The following is a 7882-nucleotide window of genomic DNA, read 5'->3' as shown; positions in this document are numbered from 1 at the left end:
AAAAAGTTCCTGCGGTGCTTATAAATTCAAAGTTGTTGTTTTTTTTTTTTTTTTCTTCTTTTTTTTCTCCATCAAAACAGAAACTCCTGTAAGGCTTCAGCTAGGGAAAGAAAGTGATTTTTTTCCTTTTTTAATGCCAAAGCAATTTGTGTAAGGTGAAACAGTCACAGTGGGAGCATTTTACACAGCGTAGATAACTAACCCACATCAAACCCTGACGAGGTGGTACGAGGTATTATTTTACGTAGATATCAGCCAAAAAAGCCTTAGCCAGATAGGCCTGCACGCATGTATTTGTTTGTTTCCCTAAAAAGTTACACAGCAGCATTTTACCTCATTTTACCATTGATCTGACTCTGAGACAAACCAACGCATATAATTCCTATTTTGACTCACCTGGCAGGGGTCCTACCTACTTATGCTGTATGAGGTAGTGACCTTTATCTCTTCCCTCATCTTCGAAAAGCATTGCACACCAGAGGTCACGGCAGCAGATGCTACTCGAGTGGCGTGCCCTACTCATGAGGTCTCATAAAGTGACAACAACAAGACAGATGTCCCCTCTGACTGCCCATCTCCACCAGTCCAACACCATACCCAGTCTAGTCCACATGAATATACGTGTTGCTTGTATTTGCTGTCTGCAGAGCAGGGTGGGGCTAATCTTTCTGTCCAGCTTCCACATGAAATGTCTCCCTTAAAATGCCCCCAGCACCTCACAGAATAAAACCAGCTTCACGATGAAATTTGAGCTACCGAAACACCAATTTCCTTTTCCATGAACAAGCAGATTTCAGGTTTTGCTGCAGCAAGTGAAAATGACAGTCTTTCTTGTGCATACAAGCAAGTTTACTGTAACATGGCTTCAAACATTGGCCAAAATTTTATTTGCCTACTTTTAAAAATAGTTTATATAATACAAGGAAAAATGATACTGAGAAAAAAAAAAAGTGGTGATTACTGAAGCCGCAGGGACCTTACAATTTCTCTCCCCCTCATAACTCAGAAAGTTCTGCAGTCTTCTCTGTTCAGATGATATCCACAGGGACAGCTCCACTGAACCTAGATCAGCCACTGAATGTCACATTAAAAACAAGGCACAGAAAAAATATGAGAAAAAAGCAATGCTCATAAGTATACATTATTTAAAATGCTGTGTAGCTATGCTGTACATCTAATTAAAGTGCAATAGATCAAGCCCGTGACATCTACTAATCAGAAGAGAATGTGTGAGAGAAAGCTTTTTCAGCTGTATATTCCGAGTTTTTTTTAACTCTTCTGGATGATAGTGAAAAAAGAATATTGTGGTTAATACATATAATAGATTACTTATTTATATGCAAACAGTCAGCATGGCTTTAGCTAAGGATCTGGGCCATATGTAACTGAGGTACTCAGTGGCCTGGCCAGCTGTAATGGGAAGAAAAATATTACAAGTTTTTTAGCTGATCAAGTTTCTTCCAAGAATAAGGGCAGGGAATCTCTTTCTACTTGTATTGAAGGGAATATCATCATAAATTTATGACCAAATTATTTAAGAAACAAAATAAGACCTAGAAATTACCTTTAAATAGCAAAGCAATCTAGATATTTGCTAAAGAATCTATGTTTGCTGTATTTTGTATTTGCATTTGTATTTGTGTGTGTGATACATTTATATTTGTTATATATTGAGAGTCAGGTAAGGTCTGAAAATGTGTTAAATATCTTTTAGAAAGAAACGTAGATTTAAAATTCTTATTTCAAAAGAAATGAACATACATATTGCTAAAGCTGCTATTAACAGCACAGTTTGCACCTCCAATAACTTCACATTGTCAATAACTGAAAGAAACAGAGCAACTGCTTTAAAAAAACTATGGCCAAACTTTGCATTCCTATTAACTGCAGCACCCTGGTTATATTCTGTCTTGTAATTTGTACTGTTTTATACACCAGGAAAAATAAAAGTGCTACATTATAGATGGAGCAGAAATTCTGGTTTGTTTGGTACTATATATTACTTTGCACAGGTGAGAGCACAGCAGGACAGTCAGATTTCTTCAGGTCTGTCAGGACACTTGTGATATTAGGGATACTTCATTAGATAAAAAGGATCAACATCTATTCAGGTTTTGGATAAAATAAGTGGTTTTAGTTCTTAATTTTTCATTCAATTTCCATAATGTACGACCTATATATGTTACTAGAAAAATAATTTTTAAAATATGTGATTTGCCCCAGAGCTTCATTGAGGGTTTGATTACCTAGAAACTTTTACTGTTTTAACATTTACTGTTACATGAGACCACCAATTTAAAGGTAAGAAAATAACTACTTTAATTGTCTAAGCACAAAATATTTCTAGAACTGTGGTTTATTAAATTATAGTACAATATCGTCTGCAGCAAAGTGCTTCATTCTTCGATTGAGATGTACCAGTGAAATATATCATTTATAGCACGCTCCCAGGTTATCTGGGAGAAAAAAAGAAAATGCTGTATTTTAGAGCAGAATTTTCCCTCCTTCCCACCTACAACAGCATTCCTGTGATGAATAAAAATAAATCAGAACAATGTGTTCATGAGTAATGAATGATCAAAAAACTCACTAGAGCAGGAATATGGATTGAGATCACTGATGTAAGGCTCAGTGCTACATGGATAATATTCATTGTTTCCTTTAGGTTTTTTATTTCAACCTTCTGATCACCTGTTCTGTTTATAGTAATCCAAGCTTTATCTAATAAGTAGCATTTTTTCTATCCAATTATTTCTATCCAATAGCATTTTTGATTAACTAAGCTTATTGTTGCTTTCTTTTTTCTTCTTCAATTTTTCATTTCCATTGTCACCTTGGTGGGAATTGCACAGTGCTATGTGGGACTCACATAAAGAGGCAAAATTTCCATTAACTTCTGTTAAGCCAGATTTTCACTAAATTGGTCTAACTTTCTGTGACAGTCTGGCACTGAAACATTACACTTCTCCCTCTGATGTGTATGTTCCTCTTCCATTAATGTAATTAAGGTAAATGGATGTGATGTCAAGATCTAAAAGACAGGTTCTCTACTGGCAAAACTCTAGAGACTTTCTAGTGTCGACGTATTTCCCATGTAGCTCTAGAGCAATTCATGGGCATTATCCAAAGTCCATTGGAAAAAAATGGAAAATCTCCAGTAAATTTAAGAATTTTGGACTATGCCCTGTAAGATTATTCTTATTATTACAAAAATACCTGTGTGGAGAAAGGAAAACAATAGAGTGCTAATACTCATACAAGTGAATGAGAAATCTTACCCAACAGCAGTGTCAGATCACAACAACCTCCATGCAGTTTCTGTAGAAAGGTGTAGGTTGAAGAATTTTTTATTCTGCTTCCAGTGCCTTGACGTAAAAAGAGTATGGTCCAAGGAAACAGATGGAAAAACATTTATGACAGCTTAAGTGCTGTTAATTATTTGTAGGCGAAGCATTCTGCTATCAGCATTGACTTGCTTTATTTGAAACCAAAACAGTCACAGCAGCAATGGCTTTATCCAGCATTGCTGTAATTACCTGACTATAAATAGGACAGGTAGAAGCACAGAGCAACACTTCACCAATGGGGCTGCCTTTCAAGCATCTACCCCTTTTGCAAGCAGCTTGTTCAGATTTCATCCACTCACATTTTGTTGTTCTCCTACCCTTTTCCTTTACATGTATTCAACAGTCATAGAAAAAAAAGAGAGTATTGTATGTATGGAAAGATTTCACAAGCTAGGTGTTCTACAGATGGTACAAATGAAGACAGTGAATAATCATTTAAATGTGCACTTAACTGCACACCTGTTCAAGGGAGCAAAGGGAAATGACATGTTTTCTTATGATCTTTGTGTGGTTTGTCTGTATCACCAAAGCATGTGAGAGAAGCAAACTGCTGCTCCTAAGCAATGGCATTTACCTTTCAAGAAGAGATGGGAAGTGATCAGACTTGGGAAGGAAATCCGTAGCTTCCACCCACCAAGGAGGAACTGGAGACAAAAGGGGTAGCAGAGATTATTTCTCCCCTAAAAACATGACACTGGGAAGAGACCACTTTGTGTATGAAAATCACAACATTTTTTTCTGTTCTTCACTACTGCCTCTACTTCCCTGCAGCAATACTTCCCTGTTTTCAGTCAAAGTGCACTCAGCTTGTGTTTAGCCAGCAAGATGTCCATTTATTAAGAGGGCAATCCATACCATTTCTCTCTTAATTTTCCTTCCTCTATTCATGCTTCTCTTATAATATGTATGGCAAGCCTATCAGCTAAAATGACAAATCTGGTCTTGAAAATATCTACTACACATGGATATAACTGTTGAGAGAGGCCAGACCCCACAGATGCAACACATAAGAATATAGGGTAAATTTCTGGACCTTTTACAACACTGATACACTTCCTATTACAGAAAAGGGCTATTTAATTTAAAAACAAACAAAGAAACCCCGCCTTTTTTTTTTTTTTTTTTTTTTTTTTTGTACCTGTTGATAAATCCACAGCTTCAATCCTGTCATTGTAAGAAAATGATTAATCTAGATACCAGTGTGAAACAATATTGAAGTCTACTTGTCACAACAGCAGCACTGCCACATAATGATTTTGTGCTGTACTACAACCAAGTGCTGTTGGTGTTGGTCTGTTGGGGTAATCTAGCAAGATGCTGCAACCTGTCTGGGTAACAACACTGAGCAATGAACACACTGAGGGCTGTATCTTACTCTGTTGTCTGTGAGGCACACAGTATCAGCAACTTCTTTATACTGTCATACACCTTGGACACTTACAACTTTTGAGTTCTGGGTTGGAGATAACAGCTTTACACTGACCACATACTCTAATTAATGTTTTTGCAACTTTCATTTGTTATTTCTGCTCAGGAGGAGCTTCACTAAATTCCAGAAAAGGGAAAGTATCCTCATATTAGATGATTTTTCCATTGACTTAAATTAAAATTTTTCTTTAAGAGAAACAAAGTGTTATTAAGAACAGTGGGATTACTTTTTTTGAACAAGGATTTCTGTTAAAAAATGAGAAAGTTAGCTTTCATTGTCTTTTCATAGCAAGGATGAAATGGGGTAAGATATTCAGAATTCTCTGAACAGCTTTCATTATCCGCTCTTAGGCAAAATTAATTTGACTGGAAAGACAGTAGAGATATCTTATAAAGAAGACATGGAGAATGGAGAGCTTTTCTATGGGAGGATGAAAGAAGAGACAGATCACTTCTAACCAAATAGAGGCTGAAAAGGACTGCTCTCCCTGTGCATCAGGGTGTTAAATGTCATGAGATAAGGGGTATTTAGACTAATGTTGGCTCAAAAGCAAATGGATGAATTATGCAAGAACAAGTGTTAAGCTGGAAATGAAGAAAAACTTGTGATTATGAGAGCAGCAAGATCCTGGAAACACTGACAGCAGTAGTGGGATCAAACCAACTATTCTGCTTTCAAGTGATGATTGAGAAGTATTGATGAGGTTGCCTGAAACAGAGAATTTGTTCTGAGTGACCTAGCAGGTCCATTCAAGCAGTATGCCTTTGCAGTCATCTGAAGCCACATTCAGAAGACCTGTGAATGCAAGTGCCTCTTTGTGTACAAAGGCAAGGATTAGATAATAATGCCAGTTACAAAAACTCACAGAGCCCTGTAGACAATCAACTGATCTGCTAGTGATCTAGTTCATGCCTAAAGCTCAGGATTTGAAAATTGTCTTTTCCTGCAAAACCTGATCATAATTTCACCCATTCAGCCTCACAAAAACACACCAGGACTTTTCATGAAACTGACTTTAAAGCATATATCTAGCATGTAGAAAAGCTGACTTCAGTTTTTTCTACCCCTGATGCATTTTGGAAAGATTCAGTCACCTACTCAGATTTGAGAGCTTTATAAGGTAGCGAGATGCTTAGAAGTTATCACTGTGATGCTGGTTTTCTCTTGTGAAGTTAGCTCCTATACTTCTGCAGAACAAGGTGCTTAAAGTTATAGTATGTACAAAAGAAATTCAGTTAAAGACAAACTACAGCTTTTGATCAATTTTGCATTAATTATATCATGGCATCAGAACTTTATCAGAGTTAGCTCTGTAATGACCCTGCAAAGTTTCTTAGCTCAAGTACACTCCAAGCAAACACAGCCATACAGATTGCAAGGTCAATGTGATTTCAAGAGCATACTTAGCCACTTCTGTAGTGTGTGCAATCCAAACTCATGAACCATCAAGTTCAAATTAGCTTCCTAAATAACCTGAATTGGCAGCCTTGTTGTGTGCTTCCCAGAAGTGGGAATGCTAGGTTGTAAGAAGTTAAACTTCATACAGCAAGACTTATTGGCTATGTCTGTACTGATAAATTAAAGAATGTCTGTGCTTGGAACAAGTTGATCTTCTAAATATTGTTAGAATGACCCCAATATACTTCTTGCACAAGCCAGTTAGCACTATTGCAGGCAATGCCCAGGAGTTGGCATGGGCCACAAGCAGACAGTTTTTAATTCACCAACAGTACTCTGCAGGCTAAAAGAATTTGATTTTGTTACCATAGTCTGATTACACCAACAAAAACCTTGTCACTGTATGCATACAGTAACTCCAGCACCATTTTGACCTTGCCAGACATGAGATTACTGCATTCAGCCATTGCTTCTCCACCACGCTCTAAAACAGGTTTTGTTAGTACAGGGATGGTGCTGAATGTGAGACTGGACCTCTCCTTCTGAAATCCCATGCCCAAAGTCCTAAAGAACAATCTGTTGGATCTCAATACCCAGAACAAATTTGTGAGGGTGAACAATGAGCTAGTGCTAACAAGACCGTCTGTAACCAAGCTGTTTCCATACAGATGGGCCTCTTTGCACACTCTGCATCTCTGCTAGTAACATGTTTTATTACCTCATTGACAATGCAAGACCCAAGCAGTTTTTGTGCGTGTGGTGGTGGTACTAGTCTTAGCAGCAGTTCTAGACATATAATGCTTCTGACCTGTTAAATCAAACAGATAAACCTAAAATATGAATAGATTGTGTTTATATAGATGTGCATTTGTATACACATATATATGAAGATATACAGCACATATATAGACAAATATAAATTATATGGTAAAATAATAATAATAAAAAAACCTTTTAAATTATAAAAAATAACAACTTCCAATACCCACCTAAATGAGACAAAAACATTTTGTGCCTTAGTTTTAGCTTAAATTTGACAGCAGAAATAAAGCTGCACAATAGAATTACAGCCCATGATCACCTGCTCCAGCATTTTGTTATCCAGCATTCTAAAGATAACATTTACATTACAATCCTCTTTAACATATGCAGCTTTTATCAGTCTTTTTTGCAGTAAGAGGAACACTACTCTGGTGAGTGCTTGACATACTTAGGTCAATCTCAATGCATTTACATATATTACTGTGCTATTGATTCATCATGAATGAAATACAGAAACATACTGGACATTTATCTACAGGAATAGCATATCATTAAAAACAGAACACTGTAATTTCTAAATTCTTCTGTTACTTTTGTTATGGGTGGAAAAAAAAACAAAAAACAAAAAACAAAAAACACCTGGAAATGATTTCCCAAGATCCAATATCCCTGTTTGAGTAATGTCACAAGAACATCCCTGCAGAATGGGCACACATCTTATCTGAACTCGTCAATGCTCATTTTCAGAACATATTGTGTAGCTGTTCTTGCTGTGTATGATGATCTTGACCTCTGCTTCCTCAGAACAGAACAGTCATTAAAAGCAAAAACAACAACAAAACTTTGCTCCCTGGAAGACAGTAGGGGCTACAGTTTATGATGACTGCATTTAGCTGAGTAGCATTATCCCTGAAGAGGTGAATAGTTCTGTAACTCAGCCCACCTT

This window comes from Anas acuta, chromosome 3 (genome assembly GCF_963932015.1).
Source record: "Anas acuta chromosome 3, bAnaAcu1.1, whole genome shotgun sequence".
In the NCBI taxonomy this organism is placed as follows: Eukaryota; Metazoa; Chordata; class Aves; order Anseriformes; family Anatidae; genus Anas; species Anas acuta.
The sequence above is the reverse complement of the archived record's forward strand: the minus strand, read 5'-3'. Positions refer to the sequence as shown.